This window comes from Colius striatus, chromosome W (assembly GCF_028858725.1).
Source record: "Colius striatus isolate bColStr4 chromosome W, bColStr4.1.hap1, whole genome shotgun sequence".
NCBI classification, from domain to species: Eukaryota; Metazoa; Chordata; class Aves; order Coliiformes; family Coliidae; genus Colius; species Colius striatus.
The window spans coordinates 22,216,698-22,241,213 of record NC_084789.1 but is presented as its reverse complement, the minus strand read 5'-3'; the positions used below and the strand labels follow the sequence as shown (position 1 = coordinate 22,241,213).

The 24,516-nt window shown below is 45.3% G+C and overlaps 2 pseudogenes; one reads left to right on the top strand and one right to left on the bottom strand.

Annotated features, from left to right (window-relative positions):
* The window catches only part of LOC133628521 (zinc finger protein Aiolos-like), a 65,793-nt pseudogene extending 48,001 nt beyond the window's left edge, over positions 1 to 17,792 (top strand).
* Positions 17,793 to 19,643: 1,851 nt separating this feature from the next.
* On the bottom strand, positions 19,644 to 23,722 carry LOC133628668 (retinol dehydrogenase 8-like; annotated as a pseudogene).
* Positions 23,723 to 24,516: the final 794 nt, after the last annotated feature.

The following is a 24,516-nucleotide window of genomic DNA, read 5'->3' as shown; positions in this document are numbered from 1 at the left end:
CATATCAACTAAAAATAAAACTTCTTCCTTATGGGGACCTATTAGTAATTTTATCAAGGGCTCTGTTGATGTTGAAGTCCCCAACAAATATAGCCCCTGACTCCCCTATTCTTCTTTAAACATTTTTTCATCTTGTTCCCGTTTTCTACAGTTCTTCTGAATATGCCCCTTCTTGTTACAGTAGTAACAGATGGGAATACCAGACCTCTCTCTAGAAGGTCATCCCCGGGATGTCATCTCTATTTTCTTTTTCCCTTTCTCCCCAGATGAGATTTCAGTTTCCTTACTCTCTCTTATGGCTGCTACAAAGATTTTTGCTTTTGCTTTTTGCTTTTCTTCGTCCCTCCTTATGTAGACTTTTTGAGCTTCTCTAAGTAATTCCTCTAACCCTCTATTTTGCCAGTCCTCTAATTTTTCCAATTTTCTTCTTATATCCCCCCAAGATTTTGCTACAAATTGTGTTCTAAGGAGGGCAGTCCCAGCCACTGTATTTGGATCTATTCCAGAATACATTTGTAAACTTTTTCTTAACCTTTCTAACCATTCCGTTGGTGATTCATCTTTCCCTTGTTCCTCATTAAATGCTTTATTAATGTTTTGTCCTCGGGGGACTGCTTCTGTCTGTTTAAAAGAGAAATCATGAAAAATGTTTGTGTGCTTCTCATAAATGCTAATCGTGGTATTCTCATGATCTGCCCCTTTTGCAAGTGAGCAGTTCCTCTTCGGTATATGCACAATACACCAATGATGATAACCTTCATCACAGGAAATTCCTTTTCCTTAATCCTTAATCCCTGCATGATCCGATCCAAGCCCATGGTATCTGTGCTGTCTGCTGAAAACCACTGTAGGAACATGCAGCCACTGACTCATAAAGGGAGATTCAACAATTGATAGTCTGCTTTCCACTGCCTTCATATGTCTGTAATGTGTTTTGCTTCAGTACAATTATGTCTGTTTTTTCCATGTTTCCTCAAGCATTCATAGTAAGTAGTAATCTTCTAGTTTCTTGGACTATATGTTTTTCTGTGCATCTTGCATGATTAAGGGGTGACGCTCATCGTGGGGACTTATTCTGAGCCTTTGAGCTGAAGTTCAAGCCTGGTCCAAACTAAATGGTGGCTAACTCTAGTTTGGTGGAGCCTTTTATATTTGGTCTGCAGAAAGTAACACTCATAGAATCATAGAATCATAGAATGGTAGGGTTGGAAGGGACCTTTATAGATCATTTAGCCCACCCCCCCTGCAGAAGCAGGTCAACCTAGATCAGATCGCATAGGAACATGTCCAGGCAGGTCTTACTGGCACTTGTCAACCAGCACTCTGATTGATTATAAACTAACCATGAGCCAGCAATGTGCCCTTCTGGCCAAGAAGGCTAATGGCATCCTGGGATGCATCAAGAAGAGTGTGGCCAGTAGGTCAAGGGAGGTTCTTCTCCCCCTCTGCTCTGCCATATCTGCTGAGGCCTCATCTGGAGTACTGTGTCCAGTTCTGGGCTCCTCAGCTCAAGAGGGACAGAGAACTTCTGGAGAGAGTCCAGCGCAGGGCCACCAAGATGATCAGGGGACTGGAACATCTTTCATACGAGGAAAGGCTACGGGAACTGGGGCTGTTGTAGCTAGCAACAGGACAAGGGGTAATGGGATGAAGCTGGAACACAAAAAGTTCCACTTAAACATAGGAAAAAACTATTTCACTGTGAGGGTGACGGAGCAGTGGAACAGGCTGCCCAGAGGGGTTGTGGAGTCTCCTTCCTTGGAGGTCTTCAAGACCCACCTGGACATGTTCCTGTGTGACCTGATCTAGGTGGGACCTGCTTCTGCAGAGGGATTGGACTAGATGATCTCTAAAGGTCGTTTCCAATCCCTACCATTCTATGATTCTATGATATTATTCTATTTTCTCTTCATATTTTTCTAGTATCATACACAGGAACATATTGCCTTGTAAGAATGACTTTTGGGGGATGCATTAAGAAAGGCTAAATGAAAGTATATGTTCAGCTTCCCAGATCTGGAATTCATTTAAAGAAGCAGTTGACCAGAGATGCTTGTGCCTGAGTGGTCATATTAGTAATGGGTCCACTGATAGACCTAATGAAGGCGATTATCTGAATTTAACATGTGGCCTTTTTCAGTCTGACTGTTGGTCCAGATGTTCTCTGATTAACCATCTAATTGAAGTCTGATTTAACGGTTGTGATGGTATCTGGCTTTCTGGACTTTAGGAATTGTAATTTTAGAAATGGTTTCTGCGAGTGATGTTATCTTAACTGTAATGGAATGGAAGAACTCAGACAGTTTCATATTTTTCTGTTTTGTTGTTTGATTGATTTCTTTTTAAGAGGAAGACTAAAAATATTAAGATTGGAAAGGATAATGTTAGCAGGTGTCATAAATAACACAAAATTCACCTGAGACAGACTTTGCATGGGGATGAACATCTTTATAAGAAAAACCCTTGTATTTGGATGAGGTGCTTTAAGAACCAGTTATGTACTTCAAGTTTCCTGGCTCATATGAGCTTGGAGATGGTATGTGTCGTTTGATTTTGTAATGGTGTTGTAATTAATTGTACAACTAGATAAATTATACTTTGTTTTAATAATAGAAAGACACTGGTATTAATGAAGTAGAAAATACACATCTGAGTACTTGGAAAATGATGCCTAGGTTTTGGGGTTTTTTTTAGTTGAAACACAACTAATTCCTTTCCAATTCTCAGTGCTGCATTTAAATTTGTTTCTATTTTTGTTTAAAGTCACAATAAAAACAAGGCAGCTTATTACCATAGAGCATGCACTCCACAAAGGGGAATTGTGAAAGTTTCTTTCCTATTTTAAGTTCATTTAGGAATTACCACTTAAGCATGCTTTATGTAGTATCTAAACAAAGTAGGTGCTTGTTTTTTTGTACAAAGATGGATACCGAACAACAGTACTGAGAAAATACTGAAAGATAAAATAAAAGATAAAATAAAATCAATGCCAATATGTCCAAATAATAATTTTCAGTAAGTGAAATCTCTGGATTTCCAAGGCATTATAGAATGAAAGTGCTGAATGTGGTACTTGGGATTTTTAGTGACAAAGAATCTGGTTTGGCCTGTAGTTACACAAAAAGGGCACCTCGGCCATGGGGACACCCAAGTGGGACAAGTCTTGTAGCATAGGCACAGTAGGAGGGAGCGCATGGTATTGGCCACTGTTGCCATTGCTGTCTGACTGAAAGCTGATGCTGCTTCCAGGTGACTGCTTCTTCCTTTGTTGGCAAACAATGATCTCATAAAAGCATCCCTGCTGTAGGATGCAGGGCTGTAGAAGACAGAGAACAAGAAAAATTGTCTGATCTCTGACTGTGTTGCCTATGTTATAAAATAAATATAATTTTGCTGTTGTGTCACTTCACATTTTATAATCCCCCATTACTTACAGTCTCCAGACTTTTCATATATATTTATGTATGTTGTGTGTAATTGTTTTCTTCTTGTTATTTAAGGAAAAATCTTAGGTTTAGCATTGATTTTTTTTAAAAAAAACCACACCTTTTTCCTCAGTTTATAATTTACTGCAAACTTCCCTTTCTTCACCAGGGAATATGGATTTTTTTTTAATTCATGGCCTATCTTCCCCTACAGTGCATTAATTCCATTGTAGAGGAGTTTTTCATAAACATGCAGGATTCTGACTTTAACTTGGAAACTCCACTGACGTTCTCTATTCTGTTTCAGGTAAAGGAATCTCGCATTCTGAGAGGGGACCAACTCTAGTATGCATGTTCTAGGTTTTAGGTTTAGGCTGCTTTTTCTGGGGATAGTCGTGGAGATCTCGGTGATGAATCATCAGTTAATACCTGTCAAAGTCCAGGTAGTCACAAGAACCCTGATATACTCACACATATTGACTCCTTTCTTGTTCTTTGGCATTAACAGCTGTCAAAACCTGGTAAACTATATGCTTTCACAATTTGTTTAATTGGATAGTTAGGAAATGGCATACAAGAAAAGCTTTTCTTTTTAATTTTTTTTCTTTAGTCTGGCTGAACATCTGTAGTATTAGGGGCTCATTATCTCTGAATTGGCATAGCAAATCAGCAGCATCATTAAAACGCCACATTAAGATGATTAAGTTTCTTTGTTACCCAGTTGACTTTTTGCATGTGCTGAGGATTTCAAGATTATGACCCCACTCCTTGTAAAACACTTGAGCAACATCACCCTTCTGTACTGTTGTCTTTAATAGCTTCTGGCTTTTATTCTTTGTGCTTTTCATAACACTACTGAGAAACTTTGCTTAACAACATTACAAAACTTATGTTCTTTTCTTTCTCTTTGATGCTGAGGTCTTGGATTAAATATAGCAACTAGGGGCTTTTCCTCCTGAGACTTCCTCTTGGAGAAAATCACTAAGATAACACTCAACTTGTTTTAATTGTTTGTTACCATTTTTATTCATGCCTTTTCTAAGAACAGCTACAAGCACTGTTCATATGGTGACTCAGTCTGAAGTTACCACCACAGCTTTATTTTGGATATTTTCCAGAACCCATTGTTTTTAGAGTATTTCAGGTGAAACAAAAATATTGCTCTGGAGTATGTCTTTCATCTTGTAATCATCTCCCCAGGAAATGAAACCATGTGCATCAGCCTTAACGCATCACACGGGTACTTTGTTGTGTAAAATTGACAACATTTTTTTCTGCAGTGTATATTACCTTCATGAACTTCCTCAAGAAAAAATAGTTACCTGAGCTGGACATCATGTATTCTTTTTTCCTCTTACAATCCCTTTATGTTTCGAAGTATAGAAGAGATGGTAGCACTTCTTTTTTCAACTTTGTTAGTGTTGTTAGGGATAATCATGGCTTTCCTCTGATAAATTTCCCTCTTCTACTTGAAGTTACATCTGCCTTCCTCTTGGTTAATGCCTGGAGACTCCCTAATCTCATTAAAATATATTAATATGATTTTTAAGTGACAGCTATAAATTTTTCCACACGGCTGCCAATTTCCTGATCTCACAGTGTTCCCTGTGTGTGCCAGTATGCAGAGCAAAAACTGGAGCTGAAAAAGGACTTTGTTTGCCTCAAACCTCTGCAACTACTTGGTTAACTTCAAGTTGACCTGCCCTAAGACATCTTTTCCTCAGCCTGCTTTGTACCAAAGCTTTCTTCTGTATTGCTGTCAGGAAGGCAGATTAGACTCTGAGCAATAACAGGTGTGTGTTAGGACAGAAAAAAATCCAAACCTCCTAACACTTATTTGGTTAAAAAATAAGAGTCTCTTCTGTAGTGCCTTCTGCTGTCTGTTGTTCTCAAGCATCAGAAGGTGAACTTTTCCATTGAGGTTCTTCAGATGCCTACATGCAAACAGAAGAGCACCCAAGCTTTGGTGGGACATCGCTGGCAAGCTGGAGTGGAGGGATGTTTGTTGGGGGGAGGCAATGGTGGAAAAGCCTTGATCAGAATTTGTGTGCATCCTTCTTTCTTAGTGGAGGAAAACAGAAGCAGTCAGCATGCAATATGGAAAATGCACAGGTAATTATTTTCCACCATGGAACCATAGGATGGTTTGCCCAGTTTGTGCCAGTCAGCAAGTGCATGAAGAACTCAAACCAGTGTTCATGCTACACTCCATTAACACTGACGTAACTCCATAAGAGCGAAAAGCTGTGAGCCATGAACTTGTGCTGAGAAACAGTAGAAAACAATAGAGAAGTCTCAGTTGGAAGGTTACTAGTCCTCCACTGCTCAGCAATTGCATTTGATGCATACAAAAGGTGAGACATTAAGTAGAAAGTGGGAATTAAAATTGTATCTGAAAGTACCAACAAGGTGCAGCTGCAATGTGTACTTCCTTTTACCATGCTGTACAGAGTGTAACACATTATTTTGGAACTGCCTCCTTCTGAGAAGGGAAAAAACCCAACTAACCAACCAGCCAACCAAAAAACTCCCTTTTTTTTTGGAAGAGAGTTTCTGTTGAAAGCTGCTTTCAGCAACTGGTAATATTTTTTTCTGATTGAAGGAATCTTGATAGCAGGGTCACTATTGCACCCTCAGACATGAAGCTAGCAGCAGAAGGTCCCTGCAGGGGAAACTGTTTCAGTGAGAGTAGGAATCCCCAGGATGTGAAGCAGAGCACCAGTAGTCCCACAGGAAGATAAGTGTCCCACAATGTGAGGAAACAAACCATCCTTCTGTGGATATCATCATGCTGGGAGACCACCAGAAGAACTCAATTTTCCACACTGCTGTGGATTCTTGCGTAGGATAAGGAAATTGTCACCCACTTGTTTCTTCCACCTTACTTCAACTGGAAGAAAGATAGATTGGCTGGGCTTAGTGCAAACACTTGGGATAGAGAAGGGCTTTTCTCACTAAAATATAGTTGAACATTTTGATTTCATGAAAATATTGGTTGCCAGATCTTTATTTTTCAGTGCTGCTTTTATGTTGCCACCTCATTTTTGCTGTCACCCATTGTTTGTTCTCGGCATTTGATGTGGTTTATTACTCAGAAGCAGAGCTAATACATATTCAGCAGTCCATGTTCTGTACTTTGGAGAAAGGACAAGTGATTCAGTGCCATATTTAACTGTCTGACCTTCAGTTTCAGGGAGGAGCGGGTGGCAATGAAAATAATACTTTAAAACAGGAAACTATGTCTTTTACCTCTTTAATACTTTTTTCACTTGGCAGCTTGAGGTGTAACTCAGGTGTCAGCCATAGCCTATCTCTTGTCTAGATAAAAAAGTCAGCTTTAAGCAGAAAGAAGCTATCCTGTCCATCCAGAAGGACTTTCATGCAAGTGCTGGTAATGCTGGAGTTAAGAGTGGAAAGGAAATGCAACAACACATAATTTGATTTAAATCATCAGCTGTTTATGTAGTATGACCAATTTGCTTATCTTTTTACATGGGAGAATTATTGTTATTACATTTTTAGCTACTTGTTACCTTCTCCTCTTGCTGTGAAATGATATTTATTTAAGGCGATCTCTTTGCTTTCCTCTGGACATGGCTGCAGGTCCAGGGACCTACATAAAGGCTGTGAATGCTGATCTTCAGGAGTCATTGGGTACTAGCAACATGATTTTGGACAAAGCTTTTAACATTTCTAGGATACAGTTACAGGAAATCTTTACCCTGCCTCTCATACTTTTACTCACATAGTAACCTTATGATACAGGTATCAAGATTACCAGATGCTCCTCACATATTTGAGATCTTTGGATAAAAATCACAACTTGCAAGTGAAAATTAGGATTATTGATTAGGCTGAACTGTAGAGTATCTATGCCATGGGAGCACTGGAAGTCTTATACTGGATCAGACATATTTTTTAAGCAGATTTCAAGCACCAGCAGTCTCACGGGAAGATATAAGTTTCCTTTTTCATTTGAGTCTTTCTGTGTTTTCAATTCACAGGAGTAGCCTGAGGCACTAATTTCTACAGGCTAATTGTGAGTTGTGGGAATAAGTCTTTTCTTTTGAATCCTGAATAGTACACTGTAATTTCAGGAGAAATTTTTACTGTATTATACTTTTATAAACCATAGAAGGAAACTATCCATCAAAGGTAATTAGCAGGCAGGTGAATATTTTTAAAAGTTATCTCACTGTGAGTATCTTAATGATACATGACCCGTGAGGATTCATGTCTGAACTGCATTTCTTCATCTTTGGGTGTTTAAGTAAAACTTTTAGGAAGATTGCTAATGGAACTTTGTGTAATTTTTTGTGAGTTTTTTTCCTAAGATAAAAATTGTGCCCCAAATGAGCAATTTTTTTCACTTCTGTGCATTTTTTTACCTGCAGATGATGTGGTTAAAGTGAAAGGTGAATACATTGAAAGAGAGGAGAGTGCTTTAAATTCAGAGCCTGTGGAAAGCCCAGAAGAATCTGAAATGCTTTACATCTGTCCTAGAGAATATAACAAATACGAAATCATTAAACTGGAAAGACATCCTGGTTCATATGACGACGTCAGGCCAGCTAGTGGAAAAATGAACTGTGATGTCTATGCATTAGCCTGCATTAGCCTCAATGTCTTGATGGTTCATAAGCATAGCCCTATATTATATCCCTATATTATGCTTGTAAGAGCTGAATACTGAAAGGATAATAATTTGTGACCTAGACTACTCATTTTTAAAAAAGGGTTCCAGAATCAGGATTTGTGTGTTCTGTCGTTGACGTCACATGTGATCTATAGCAAGTTGCTCACTTTTCTGTGCCTCACTTTACCCACCTTATTATCAGGATTGAATGTTAGTAAAAAATATGTTTGTCAGGCATTTTAAGAATTTTGGATGAAAAGCACTATATAATTTAAGTATTTCAACCACAAAACACAAGTTAGATTAGTTTTGTGCTGCCATTTTCACTCTATGTATGTATTTCTCTCTGTGCTATCCTTTGGCAATCAACCAATGAGCATCTTAGCTTTCGACTTGCCTTAAAATCAGTCTTTATTTTTTTTCCTAAAAGTTACTAGCTCATTGGAATCAACCTCTTCCAGAACACTTATTTCCATGGAAAAACTATGTAGTGTTTTCCATAGTTGTGCATGTGTTACAAGAAGCTCTGACACCAGGGCTGTGTGTAACTCCCACTGAAGTCAACGGAAGGGCTGCCTGTGTTTCTATAGAAAGACATCGATCCACTATCTCATTCTTTCCTCTTCCAAAAAGGGAAGGGCACGAGGGTAGCATGATACCCACATAACCATTAAATATCCTTTCTTATGTCATTTTAAGGTGAACGACCATTCCAGTGTAATCAGTGTGGAGCTTCCTTTATTCAGAAGGGTAACCTCCTCCGCCACATTAAACTACATACTACATGCCTGCCAAAGGAGGAATGCGCTAACAGATCACTTAAGGACACATTCTGGTAAGTGACTTCAAAGACACTTCATGTCTTTTAGATATGTGTCATTAGGACACTAGATGTGGAAAATAGTCAGAAAAGTTTGCTCAGCTGATCTAGTTGTGAAGAGTTGACAGAGAGCAGTGACCACTCACTCTGCCTGCCGTGCTGATGGGACCATCTCTGTTCTCGGTGCAGAAGGAGGGCACAGGGAAACCCACCGTCACAGATGCATGCTCTCAGAAACTGCCAGCCTCTATACCTGCTTGTACAAACCAGCTCCTTGGTATTCTCCAGTGAGTTGAGACAGCTATGCCAGCAGGCTCTGAATTCAAGTGGTAGTGTGAAGATGTGCTTTGCTGGGACTTGCTCCCATTCCTGTCCTGAGCTGTTGGGACAGCTCGAGGAGCAGAATCCAGGGGAGCATGATACTATTGCCAGTTAACACCTCTCTGTCATGCAGTGCCTTTCATCTGAATGTATTAACATGCTCAACAAACACCAATTTGTTTTCTTGTGGCTTTTCTCAAGACTGATAGGGTGCTCATCCATTTTATAGATGGAAGGAATGGAGGCACATGCTGAAGACGATGGGAGACAAGCCCACCCTGTAGTGCAACAAGTCTCAACTTTATTTGCAAAGATACAACTCTTTTATAGATACAATAATCAGGCTCATACATATTGCAAAAGCTAAGCTCATCATTGGTTCCCAGTTAGATGCAACCCCCCCCCCCCCCCCGTTTCAACATACTTCGGATGCTTGTGGCTGCTCAACCCAAACTAAGTTCCTGTTTTCTCATCCTGTTATCATACAACTCTCTTACTCTCACGTCCTTGAGCAAGGGTCCAATATCTTATCGCTTAATGCTTACTGCCTAACCAGCTGTATTCTATCATGTCCTCTTTCCTCTAGCCAAGTCTCCACAAAACTCTCTACAGGCACAGAGCTGAGGTGACTTGAACAAGAAGCCAGGTATAAATTGATTAATCTTAGTTCCCCTGGTTCTACAAGAGCCAGAGTGTGCTCAATCTCTGATTGACCTCACCGTCCACTCATCCAAGCCACACTGCCTGAGCTTTCTGATGAGGTTGTTATCGGAGACAGTGTCAAAAGTCTTGCTGTAGTCAAGGTAGATGACATCTACTGCTCTCTCCTCATCTAGCCAGTCGGTTATGCACTCATAGAAGGCTATCAGGTTGGTCAGACAGAATTTCCCCTTGGTGAATCCATGTTGACTCCCCCTGATAACCATCTTTTCCTTCATATTTTTAGTGATGACATTGAGGATGAGTTGTTCCATCACCTTTCCAGGGATGGAGGTGAGGCTGACCAGCCTGTAGTTTTCTGGCTTCTTTATTTCCTACATTGATGCTATTATGTGGCTTATTTTATTAGATGAATGGATACTCATGGTTGTGGACAACAGTTGTTCACATGTCTTAGTCCGTTTGGTGCTTCCTTTTTTTTAGAATAAAAAGTGTTGGTCAGAATCAGAATTTGCAAAGTGGCATGAATCTAGAGCATGGAATGGGAGTGACATCCCAAAGATCCCCAGTAGATCAGCTAAGGAGGTAGTGAGAGTTAAGAGACTTCTCTAAGTATAGGACTGTCTTTGAAAAAGGCTAAAGGTAAAAATGGATCAAAACAGAGTTGTTCTCAGTTTCCTTTTTGCGGTCTCAGTGCTGCAGTTCTGAACACACTTTGGTGAAAAACATAACTGCCATAATCTCTGAGCTTGCTTCACCTGAATGTTTCAAATCCTGAAATGAACTTGTGTGATTTATGTCACACAGTACACCAGTAAGTCAGGAAAGAATTACTGCTCCCATTCAGAGTCAGGGAATCCCAAAGGATTATACAATGAATTTGTAGCAGAGCTGAGGCTACAGTCTCAGAATTCAGGTTCCCATTCTTTTTCTATGAAGCCTTAAAAAACCCAAACAAACAATATTTTTTTTAAGACCTAGAGCTTCCTAGTCTTGATTGTGAATTCCAAATTGATTTTTTTTTCATAGAAAAGGCTAAACTGAGTTTTCAGAGATGAAAACTAAAATGTAGAATTATCTTTAGAGGTGACAATGTTAACCAAAGCCCTTTAATAATTGCATTTAGCAATATGATTATGATGCAGAGATCCTACAGACATGATCACAAGCCAGGCCTGCAAACCAGAGTGAAGACCTGTTGATACATGATGACAACTGTGTGGGTAAGAGAGTCCTTACTCTGTTGTGCAGTGAGCAGGCTGATGTAACAGGCTTTATGACATATGCATACACAAAAGCATCTGTCATGTTTAACTCTGAGAGTTAAACAGAAGTTCTGAAATTAAAAATCTCGTAAAATTATGCTCAAGAATTAACTTGAGCGGATGTCCTGCCTGTCTAACTTTCCCTTAGAGTTTCAACATAATCTGATGTTTTGTCACTCTATGTAAACTGTTAGGTAGTGTCTTGGTATTCTGTGTTGGAAGCAGGTGCATTTGAGCAGTCAGTGACTACATTTATGTGAGTCTCTATACATACTAATTTGGAATAAAAATCAGCCTAGAAAAGCCATATGTTATTGCCTTTAAGGCTGTGGATCTGATTATCATGTATGTCACAGGGTTGCAGCCTGATGAAACAGCACTAGGGTAGTGCTGAGGTGAACCCCACTGTCCCATCTACCCTGAGTCATACTCATAGCAGGTATTTGTGACATTGAGTGCTTCTGAGGCACTTCACATTTTCAAAGTGCTGAACAAACAGTAACAAATAGTTCTGGCTGAGGTTTGGTGAGTCATGGTTGGTGCTGACTGAAACTCCTATGGTATCAATAACTGCAATAATAAAAAAGTAAGGAGTGACTGACGTTTGCATGTGTAGGGAAATGCTGCACGCTAAGCTATGGAAGGATGATGCTGCATTTTTATCACCTGCTGTATTAGCAAACTGTAGTTTAAGTCCAGTGCTTAATAAAATTTCATTTGACGGGACCAGAGAGCTACTGGAGTGCTTGATCATTTGCCTCTAGCACTACTTCTCTCTTATGTAGCTTATATTTCCTGTTTTAGGTATGCTAGTGCTATGATACAATAATACAACAGCTAGGATTCTGGCATGGTGAAAGCAAATCACCCTTCCTTGTCTTCATTTTACTTGAATATCAACTCATGAGCAGTCTCTTAAAATGCACCCCTGTGGTCCCTATTGCTGAAACTTTGAGTGCCACATTTTAGTACACAAGCCCCACTATTGATACTTGTTCTTCAGGCGAGAGCAAATTGGGAGGGAGGGGTAAGTCACAGCAGTTATATTCAGTATTAGTCTGGCAGTAGTGATATGAGGTGACAGTCCTTCAATGTGGCTGATCCAGCTTGAAAGCCTGTGCAGCCTCAACGAGGTGAGAGCCCACAGCCATTTCCGTGAAACAGTGGGGTAGCACGGACAGGGGAGAGCTCTGGAGAGTGCTGAGATCCTCCAAACAGCCAGTGGCCTGGTCTCAAGGGAGTAGCTGTAAGGCACATGTACTTTTCCTAAAATTAGAAATTCTAGAGGTTGTAATGAGCTTTAAAACACCTAATGCTAATGCCAAAGAAAAAACATTCTTAATTAATTTTAACTGTAGCATTTAGGAAAAAAAATGAAGTGATAATGATGTGGGAAAAAATGAGTTAGAAGTGTTAGAATCTTGCAAGGCAGTATTATGTTGATTTTAAGGAGACACTTCTATATTTTTCAGTGAATAGTTCAGAAGACATGATGTCTGATTGATCCCTAAAACAATGTAGCAAGAGGGCCTGATGTCTTACACTGGAGACTGGAAGCATTGTGTCAGTCTGCAGGTGTCGCACAGTCTTACTCAGTATCAAAAAGACAGGTGCACAGAGATTCTGTCTCCATTGACATTTTGTAACCTGACCTTCCAGCCAGTTTATTTTACACTTCCTCTTGCTAATAAAGATACTGGGTTTGTATGGTTTGTGCTCTCCTTGCATGAGTTCAGGACTGCAAGATCAGTGTGTGTTTTTCTGCTTAGTTCCACTGACCGTAGCTGGTGCCCAAGATGCAAAGAACAAGAATGACAGAAAAAGCAAAACAAGTTTACAGCAGCTCTCCAAACTGTTTCTTCCCAATTAGTGTGGCAAACTCCAGAGATTAAACCATTCATCTCTTTGGGGTTTTTTTTTCTTTTTTATCTTTTTTTTTCCCTTTTCACCTACATGTTGTTTTTGTTGGGTTTTTTTTTCCTTTTCACATTTTTCAAACTAGCAAGCGTGGAGGCAAGGCACATCAAGGCAGAGATGAAGAGTGAAAGAGCCTTTGTGCTGGACAGGCTAGCAAGCAACATGTCAAAACAAAAAAGCTCAATGCCTCAGAAATTTATTAGTAAGAACAAAAACCCTTTTCATCTACAACAGTTAAATATGTGCAAGTTGGTAACCTATAGTACAATACCTTTGCTTATTTGAAACATCCGTCTCAAGCTGATAACATAAAACTAAAGATTATCAATGTCATGGTTTGGCACAGCTAGCACAGCAGCACCATGACAGTCTCTCGCTCGGTGCCCCCATTCACCCCCACCCTTGTTAGGATGGCGGAGGCCCAGAGAAATGGGAGTAAAAAGATAAGCAAGGTTGTTGTGGATTGAGACAAGGGCAGGGAGGGCTCACTGTCAATTACGGTTCTGGGCAAAACAGACTCCAGTATTTGACTGAGAGAGGAAAGTAGGAAAGTTTATTCTACAAGAAACAGAACAGAATAAAAGCAAAAAGGGAGTAGGATGATAAGAAAATTACAACCAGAACTTTAAGATCTCCCTCCTCCATCCCTCCTTTCTTCCTGAGCCCAGCTCACTGCTTCTTTGCTAGCTGGGCCAAACCACGACATTAAGTAATGTGTGAAAGAATTACTCACTCGGTCTCTTTCATCCCTGGGAAGTATGTTTGTGAGAGCAGTCTGTCCAACTTTGATTTGACTTCTGTGACTGGATGTGTAGGAGTACAGATCTGCCAGGGCAGCTTGGTGATTTCTTGGGAAACAATGTTTGCACAACAGCCGCTGATTTTTCATTTTGTTGGGTAAAAGGTATAGAGATGTCTGCTAACAAAGCATCTTTGTTTGCCTCATTTCTGTGAATGGAGTCTATTGATTAGGGGAAAGAAAAAAAAAACAACCTTCATTATTATTTGAGGAGTTCACAGAGATTCATACAAGCACCAGGAGTCTGCCTCGCTTTCTTTTTTCACATTTTAATTTCCAGTAGCTAGTCGTGTGCACAGCCCTGGGTCTCAAACAAGGCTGTAGATCAGCAAGCTATATAGTTGAATTTTAACCTCTGCACCAGACCCCCCTTCAAAGCTTCTCCTTTTTCAATAATTTGGTGGCACTTTGCCTGATACCAATAGCAGAGGAACTCAGAAGGATCTGATAGTGCCTGCAGAGAGAATGGCATGGTCTATCTTACCCATCCCTGCTCCTCATAGGCTCTTTTCCCTTTTTCTAAATCCTTGATACCAATTTTTTTCCTGCCTGATTGCTGCTTATTTTGAATGAAGTAATCTGTAAATCTTTCATGGAAAGTTTTACTGCACTTAACTGAGGAGGAAAAAACTCAAACAATCAATGCAACGCAGGGCCATAGCTCAGTGTTCTGGATATATCTATAAATGCAAGCATCAGATTTGGACATGTGCTTTCCTTGGGGTGTCAACTGGGACCATGGGGAGAGAGAAGTCACTCTTTCTGCAATACCTGTTCCTCCCAAAGTATCTTAGAAATGTCACACTCTGTTTTGCAGCCTGTTTTCCTGCCCTCTCGTATAAGGAGTCCGCATCTGATGTGGCTTTTTCAAACTGTGCAGCAATGTGACATGTTCATGTGTGTCAGAAGAGCATTTGGACATTTGCATTCCATGGGACAGAGCTGCTCTTTTCAGAGCTAAAAAGCCACCAGAATGATGAACACCGTGACAGCCTCAGCAATCATAGATTACATTTTTTGTGCCTCACCTTGTGACAGTGAATCCTGATCCAACATTTAGAGGGGGTCACTGGCTATTTGTGTTTTCATTGCTTTTATTTCTTTTTAGTGTCAAATTTGTTCAGATTTTTTGATTGTCTGAGCTTTTGTGAGTCATACAAATGTGCTATGTTGTATTGTTTCCTTCTGTGTGAAGCTGGATAGTGAGTTTTGCTGAGGGTTGGAAGCAGTTACATTCTTGTGGTTCGCTAACTTTTGGGGTGTTTTAAAAGAGAAATATGCCTCTGCAGTTTCATACACATTGAGTCATGGTGTTGACAGGTGACTGATAAACATCTGCACTATCCAAGTTACTGTAAGTAAGAGATGAGTGGATCTATGTTTCCAAGTCACTTGCACATGAAAATTTTGGCTTGGTCCATTATTTTTTTTTTAAAGCTATGAATGATTTTGTGCTTTATGTAATTAAACACGAGCCAGCAATGTGCCCTCATGACCAAGAAGGCCAATGGTGTCCTGGGGTGCTTTAAAAAGAGTGTGTCCAGCAAGTCGAGGGAGGTTCTACTCCCCCTCTACTCTGCCCTGGTGAGGCCTCATCCAGAGTCCTGTGTCCAATTCTGGGCTCCCCAGCTCAAGAGAGACAAGGAACTACTGGAGAGAGGACAACACGGGGCTACCAAGATGATCAGAGGACTCGAGCATCTTCCTTAGGAGGACAGGCTGCGGGAACTGGGACTGTTCACCCTGGAGAAAAGAAGGCTGAGGGGGTATCTCATTAACACTTACAAGTACCTAAAGGGTGAATGTCAGAAGGATGGGGCCAATCTTTTTTCTGTGGTGACCAGTGACAGGACAAGGGATAACAGGCACAAGCTGGAACACAGGGATTTCCACTTGAACAGGAGGAAAAACTCGTTTGATGTTGAGGTGAGGGACCCTGGCACAGGCTGCCCAGGGAGGGTATGGAGGCTCCTTCTCAGGAGGTTTCCAAACCCATCTGGACATGTTCCTGTGCCCCCTGATTGAGGGGAATCTGCTTTAGCAGGGGGTTGGGCTGGATGAGCTCTGGAGGGCCTTTCCAACCTCCATTATTCGGTGATTCTGTAATTCTGTAAACACAGAATTCAGTTACTTATTTCTAGATACTCACAAAAAAAAGCAACTTTAGGCCTTTTGGGGGATGGTTTTCTTTCTTCCCTGTTCCTGGCATAGAGGTTCTGTCTAGTTTCAAGCTTTCCAAGCCCCAGCACACCAAGTAAGGAATATGCCTCACTCCTATTTTACTATCCCTGTATCTAGTGACCCTAAATGTTTCTTCTCAACATCCATACCTAGCTGGCCGCCTTAGGTCATCTGAAATCCTGTGTAGACTTCCAAGAAACCAGGCTTGGTGGGGAGGAAGCTGTAGTTGTCAGAGGACAGTGGGGAAAATTGACTTTGGTGGCTTAGGACATACAAAAGACTTTCTCAGATAGGTCAAAGTGATGACCAGTGCATCAGATCTCAGCCAGCACTCCTCTGTTGCCGCTACCGGCAACATCACCAGGCCGCCCGCACGGATCACTCAGCCCACCCCCGCTGAGGGGACAAGATCACTTACATACACAGTATGGATGATGCTTTATTCCAACTAATTGTTTACACCATGTGCTTTTATCTGCTAACACAAGCACCTCCTTTCACTCCACCCCGTGCCCACCTCTTCTGTACCCTCCACCTCTTGCGTTACAACCCGGATGTCTACAACACTCCTCTGCTTTTTCTATTGAAGAGGGGTATGTTTCTTGGGGGACATGTCCAGAATGAAGGGTTGCAGTCTTGGTACTAAACATGGAGGATTTTGCTTCATTATCCAGTAGCTCTTTTACAAGTATTTTCATTAATGATTATTTACCTTTTCATAGGAAAAAAAGATGAGAGAAGTGAATCTATGGAAGCTTTGACAATATTTTTCCCCTTGCATCCTAGAATAACTTAAAAAAAATAATGATAATTTGTCCACTAAGTATCCTCACCATCTCCTATATAACATTCTTGCTTCCAAGGCTGGACTTTGAAAAGTAAATAACAGCCTCCTCCCAAAACCGCACCCAAAATCTTATTGTGTATATGAACAGCCTCTTTCTGCACAGAATATTTCACATCTCTTGATTTTCCAGAGACTACTGCCATTTAGCAAAGGCATGGCAGAGTTTAAGTACTTTTGTACTCACTCAGGTAATTGAACACCTCTCCTCTCTTGCAGGTGAGAAACAACATAGTTTTGATGTTAATTACAACTCCAACTTTCTGTATGAAAAGGTGAGCGACATAATGCAAGGGCACATGATGGACCAGGCCATAAACAACACCATCACCTACCTCAGGGCTGAGGCCTTGCGCCCTCTTGTGCAGACACCACTGGCTCTTACCTCTGAAATGGTGCCGGTCGGCAGCAGCCTGTACCCCATCCCACTGACCCACACCAACGTGGTGCCCAACGGCACCTCGCAGGATGCCAACAAGAGCCACGGCCACCTCAGGGACAAAAGTCTGTCTTCCAACTGAGGCCTTTCCCCCAACAACAGCGGCCAAGACTCCACAGACACTGACAGCAACCACAAGGAGCATCAGAATCCCATCTTCCAGCAGAGCCAACCCATCCCCACTCCAGCCCACAACGGCCTCCAGGCCCTGAAGGATTTCCCCAGGCCCTATGACATAATCAAGCCCCCGCCATATGCCCCAGGATGCCTTCAAGGTAATCAACAAGGAAGGGGAAACCATTGCGATCTATCGTTGCAACCATTGTTGTGTCCACTTCTTGGATTACGTGATGTTCACCATCCACATGGGCTGCCACGGCTTCCACAACCCCTTTGAGTGTAACATCTGCAGGTACCACAGCCACGATCGATACGAGTTCTCCTTGCACATAGCACGAGGAGAGCACAGAGTGATCCTCAAATAAAAGGACTAAGGGATTCCGAGGTCAGAGGGGGAGGCTTGGTTTGGTTTTAATTAGTATCAAGAAATTTCTTGCCTATTTTTCTACGCCAGTTTTCAGACACTCAGCCTCATTTCCCAGGCCTGTAGCTCCATGCCAGAGGGCTTAGGCACAGCTGCCCCCACCCCCCCGCCTTGTTGCTCCCTGCCCCTTGGAGTGGAGAAAGTTAGTCAAATCTGCAGAAACTGCAGCAAAGGAGGAGGCTGCATCTCTGATGTCACTCCTGCATGTCCCACAGGTGCTGCGCTGTTGCCACAGCCCCACTGTGCCATTAACTCATGCAAGAAGTGGGGATAACACAAAAATATTTCCTCTCCCCCCCAACACCCCATCCTGTCCCCAAGGTGCCTGGAAACAGCTGGGCCCAGGGGAGAGGGCCCACGTGTTGCACAGGCATCTGCATGTTGCTGTGGCTGCCATCCAGCCCCTCACACATGGGGCTGGGAGGTCCTGGCAGGGGCTTGAGGGGGGAGCTGCACTGGGGCTCCCCCATCCCTGCCACATGTGCATCCCTGCAGCCACTGTCTTGGGCCTCCTTGGCAGCATGAAGCAAGGTGGGAGCCAGGAAGGCTTCTGAGAAATGGCCTTGGGGGTTGAATCATGCCAGGCCTCCTGTGGTTCCCCCTGCTCTCACCTCCTGGGTGCAGTCACGCCAGGTGCCCACACACCAGCACCCTGGTCCCAGCCCAGGGGAGCATGTGCTGCCCCCTCCTCCCTGCCATCACCCCCCTGAGCTGGAGGGAAACTCCTGGGGCAGCACAGGCTGTTGGGGTCCTCTCAGCATGCCAGCACCTGCACCCACCATGAGCCCTGTACCCAGTAGCCCTGCACCCAGCCTGCACCATGCAACCCACGAGCACTGCACTGCTCCCTGCAGCCCCTCTGCACTCCCCAAACACACCATGCACCCCTTGCACCCTGCTCCTGTCCCTGCATCACCTCCTGCACCCTGCACTGCAGCTGGACATAGTGCCCTAAAATCAGAATCCCAGAATGGTAGGGGTTGGAAGGGACCTCCAAAGCTCATCCAGCCCAACTCCCTGCTAAAGCAGGTTCCCCTTGATCAGGGGGCACAGGAATGTGTCCAGATGGGTTTGGAAACATCCCAAGGAGACTCCACACCTTCCCTGGGCAACCTGTGCTGGGGTCCCTCACCTCAACAACAAACAAGTTTCTCCTCCCGTTCAAGTGGAACAACCTATGTTCCAGCTTGTGCCTGTTACCCCTTGTCCTGTCACTGGCCACCACAGAAAAAAGATTGGCCCCATCCTTCTGACATTCACCCTTTAGGTACTTGTAAGTGTTAACGAGATCCCCCTCTCAGCCTTCTTTTCTCCAGGCTGAACAGGCCCAGCTCCCTGCAGCCCACCAGTGCCATGAGGCTCCATGCCAAGAGTGGGATTGCCACTGTCCATTGTGCCAAAGCCCCCCACCACGTGGCATTTCCAAGCCCACAGCAGTGGGACAACTGGGACCAGAGCCTTGGAGTGCCACGTGCCGGGGTGGGGAAGTGGGCTGGGTGCCCCTAAGGAGTGGGGGGCAGGCAGGCACAGGAGCAGCTGCCAGCTTTTCCCAGTTTTGTCATGGATGCTGCACTCTCGGAAGAAGTCGCTCAGCTTTTTCACCTGGGGCTGCTTAAAAAATACCACTCCCAATTTTAATACAGCAGTGACAGTTGCTATTTCAGGCTGGGAGCAGGAAGCGAAACCCCACTTGGATCTCAGCTCCACTCACCCCCCCCTCCTCACACACCCCTCTGATCTCCCCCCGAGCTGAGTCAGTGTCTGGGCTGTGGTGTGGGGGGGCCACGGGGGCTTATTTGAAGCCCAGGAGCCGAGCATCCACCTTCATCTTCCGCGCCTTCCAGCAGAGCAGGTGGATGGCACGGAGGCTGAGCTGCAGCACCGTGTCGTACTTGAACAACAGCTTGTAGAAGGCATTGGTGAGCAGGGCCCCACTGGGGTCCGCATGTTTCAGGGCGGTCATCGGCATGTGGGCCGTGTAGGTGTCGGAAGGGTGGCCGTGCTGCCTCGATCACCCGTAGTGTGTGCTGCACCAGGCAGAGGGATGACACTGTCCCCTTCCTGTCCTCATCCTCACACTCATCTCCTTTCCATCCTGTCTGCAGCCCATCTGTATCTCCATCCCCAATTCCATCTCCATCTGTCCCAGCCCCATCTCCATTCCCATTCTCATCCCACCTCCTTACCATTCTCATCCTATCTTCAGCCAGTCCCAAACCCTTCCCATCCCATCTCATCCCCATTCTCATCCCTGTCTCCATCCCATCCCCACCCTATCCCCACTCCATATCCATTTCCATCCTATCCCCTCTCCATCCCATCCTCACCTCATCCCCACCTCATTTCCATCCCATCCCCTCTCCACCCCATTCCCATCCCATCCCATCCCATCCCATCCCATCCCATCCCATCCCATCCCATGCTCACCCCATCTCCATCCCATTTCCATCCCATCTCCATTCCCATCCATTCCCCGTTCCCATTCCAACTTATTCCATACCTATCATACCTCATTCCATCCCCTCCCCATCCATCCCCAACCCTGTTCCCACCCAGGCTGAGCTCCATCAGGATGGAGCTCAGGGAGAAAGGTGCTGTCAGAGCAGGACCTGGGGGAGCACTGCTTCTCCTTAGGCCTAATTGAAGCTTCTCCAGGTAGCTCAGGGGCTACCAAGGGGGTGAAGAGGTTGAGGAGAGGCCACCCCTACATCCTCAGGGGTCTGTCCCTGGCTGGCGAAGACGTCCCTGGAGTTGCGCACGTAGAGGTTGGTGAAGATGTTGGCCGTCTTGGGGTCAGTCCACGAGTAGTCGGTGCGTTTGGCCTCCTCATACAGCTTTGTCTCAGACTCCGTCATCACCGGCCCCGGCTCCACCAGGCTGATCCTGCCCCAGGAGACAGGGTGCTGGGGACCCCCGGCACCCCCCAACTCCGTCTGGCCCAAGGGGGGACACCAGCCAGTAGCCCCTCCAGCCATGTTGAAGCACAATGCCTGCACCACCAGACTCTTGCAGAAACCCTCCACTGCGAACTTGGAAGTGGTGTATTGAAGACGATGCCTGGGTGGGTGGGGGAGTCTCAGTCAGGGCTGGGGGAGCGAGGGCTGGTCCCACTGAGGTGCCCCATCCCCCCTCCTCATACCCTGCAGGTCCATGATGCTGATGATGATCATGATGTGGCCCCCACAGCAGCACTTCATGTGAGGCAGAATCTCCTTTGATTCATAGGTAGAAAAGTTTAGGTTACGGAAGCTTGCTTATCAAAACTTGCAATATTAGTTAGAAAATCACACATATAGTTCTATGAAATTGCTAGTCTTGTAAGCCCACAAACAGAGCTGTTAGAAAGACACAGCTATTTCTTGTAACAAAATTATTATTGCTCAGCACTGATAGTTTCAAGACTGGTATGTGCATAAACAAAATTATTATGGTGAAGCTATTGCGTTAGTTCTACACTTGAACATTTGGACATTGTACATCACTGATAATTACAAGGCCTGCCTAGCCCTAAACAAAACTGTTATCTGGGATGGCAGAGCTTTTAGGCCAGTTTTCATCTTGTCCAAGGACCCAGGAGTAAAGATACATCGCAAGGAAAGTTTGGATCTTAATCCAACAGCGATCCCTAATGACCACTGAAGGAAGCGAGAGGACACCGAAAGAAATAAGACAGAGGCGTAACTTGGGTGGACCGAGACAGGACTATGGGCGGGCCCTTTCCTGGAAATGTGATGAATATTCATGTTTTCTGTAAATATAAGCTGAAAATCCAAAGGCTGATGTGGGCACGTTTGGTGGAGAAAGCCCCCGTGTTCCCCAGTGCTGCAATAAAGAATACCTGCTTAATAGTCACATTGGCTATTGAGTCCTGACTGGCTTCTTCACGGCATCACCTTGACCAGGCAGACGAGGCCAAAGAAGTTGGTGTCCACGATGTTCTGCATGGCTGCCAGGCCCCAGTACTCCAGGGGCTCCACCATGCCCACCTCGGCATTGCTGACTGCAGGCACGGGGCATCAGTGGGCATCCCTTGGGGGGGGGGGCTCACATGCCCTCTGCTCAGAGGGTCCCCGATGCTCGGAGGGTCTCCAGTGTGGCATACCCCAGAAGTGGGCTGTCCCTGGTACACAGGGTGCCCCCAGTCTTGGTGTGGGATGTCCCTGGCATGGAAGGTCCCTGGTGCATGTGGTCAGGGGTTCCTGGTGCAGAGGTGGCCCTGGCATAGAGGGTTCCCAGCATGGGACAGGCTTGACATAGACAGTCCCCAGTTCTCAGGGTGTCCCAAGCCCTGGTGTAGGATGACCCTGGCATGGAGTGTCCCCAGTGCATGTGGTCAGGGAATCTCTAGTTGTGGTGATTTAGCCCTGGCTGGGTGTCAGGTGGCCACCAAGTTGTTCTATCATTCCCCCTTTTAAAATGGACAGGGGAGAGAGAAATATAATGAGAGGTTTGTGTGTTGAGATAAGGACAGAGAGATCACTCAGCAATTAGCATCACGGGCAAAACAGACTCAAGTTGGAGAGAAAAAAGGTTTGATTTATTAATGAATCATCAGAATAGAACAGGGAAATGAGAAATAAAACCAAACCTTAAAACACCTACCCCTCCCTCTTCCCTTCCTTCCCTCCCAGCAGCACAGGGGATGGGGGTTATGGTCAGTTCATTACAGATGGACTTTGACACTGCTTCTTCTCAGGGAGAGGCCTCCTCACACTGCCCACTGCTACAGTGTGGGGTCCCTCCCCATGGGAGACAGTCCCTCACCAACTTCTCCAGCCTGGGTCCTTCCCATGGGTTGCAGCTCCTCATGAACTGCTCTGACATGGGTCATCCACTGGGAGAACAGTCCTTCAGGTACCAACTGCTCCAGCCTGGGCCCCCCACAGGATCACAAGTCCTGACAGCAAACCTGCTCTGGTATGGGCTCCTCTCTCCCCACAGACTCCCAGGTCCTGCCAGGAACTTTCTCCAGGGTGAGCTTCCCATGGAGTCACAGCCTCCTTCAGGCATCCACCCTCTCTGGCGTGGGGTCCTCCACAGGCTGCAAGTGGGTCTCTGCTCCCCACTGGCCTCCATAAGCTGCAGGGGCACAGCTGCCTCACCATGGACTGCACCACAGGTCACAGGGGAGCCTTTCTGTCAGGGCCTAAGCACCCTCCTCCCCCTCCTTCTCCACTGACCTTGGTGTCTGCGGCAATATTTTCACATTCTCACTCCTTGTAGCTGCTGCAGTTTAACAACTGCACAGCAACTTCTTCCCGTTCTCAAATACATTAATCACAGGGGTGTTACCTCAGTCACTAATTGGCCAGGCCTGGATCAGCTGTGGGTCCATCTTAGAATTGTCTGGCATTAGCCCTGTCAGCTACAGGGGAAGCTTCTGGCAGATCTTTGTTTAAAGAAGTGCACATTCCCCCCCCCCCCGCCCCGGCTACCAAAACCTGGCCCAGGCAAAATCACTGTTGCAAGAGGTGGCCCTGGTATGGAGGGTCCCCAGTTCTCACTCAGGGTTTCCCTAGGAGCTCCCAAGGCTCACCCAGGATGTTGACAATGGCACCTGGGGATACTGTCAAGGCAGGCCCAGACCGAGCCCTTGTCACACACATCCAGTTCCTTATCTCCAGCATCCAGCCCAGCACTGGCCCCACCGCCACCACCAGCATCCTGCTCCTGCCCACGTTCCTCATGGTGGCAATGGCTGTGGGTGGAGGTAGCTCAGCCCCACCCCTCCCCAGGGTTTCCCCCGGGAATTGGGAGTGGGGGATAACCCTCCCCCCTCACCTCAGAAGCAGCACTGCTTGTCCAGCACCAGCTGGATGACCAGTGCCAGACCAAGAAGCAGCCAGTGACCAGCACCACCTTGGGAGCCATGGCATAGCTACAGCCTCCCTCCCTGGCCCCCTGCTTTTAATAGCAGCTCACCCAGCCCCAGCCTCCCAAATCCAGGCTTTTAATCCCCCCTCCCCCTCACTGTTAATCCCACCCCACTCCCGCGGGGATTTGCCGAGGCCACGTGGCTGAGCCGCACGTGGTACCGCTGCTCACAGGGTGGCCTTTGTGTCACCCACAGGGCACTGCAGGGACACAGCAGGATGTGGGGATGCTGCGGAGGGGGAAACTGTGGGACCAGCCCCTCCCCTCCCCACTGTCTCTTTAGAGGCAGCTCTGCAGGAGCTCTGAAAAATAACCTTTATTTGCACAGTATAAAACAGGTCACAGTTGAACTGGCCTTGTGGGGAACCATGGCGGTGGGTGCCCCCCTCACCCCTCTCCCCCCGGGGTCCTGGAGACCTCCTCTCCCAAGCTTGCCTGGCCTGGGAGTGAGGAGTGCCAACCACCCCAGGGACACTGGGGGCTGGGGGAGAAAGTGCTTGAGTGTGGGGACCCTGGGGGTAGAGACAGCACCTGGGGCACAGAGCAGGTGGTGGAGGCCAAACAGTGCTGGTGATGCCAGGCTGTGCCAAGCCATGCTATTTTAGCATTGACAGGCTGTGCTAAGCTAACCTGTGCTGATGGTGCTGGGCTGTGCAAAGTTGTGCCGTGCTAGTCATGCTGGCTGTGTTGAGCCATGCCATATTGGCAGTGCCAGGCTTTGCCAAACCACACCAGTGGTGCCATTTGTGCTGTATCAGCTGTGCTAGTCATGCTGGGCTGTTCTGAGCTAT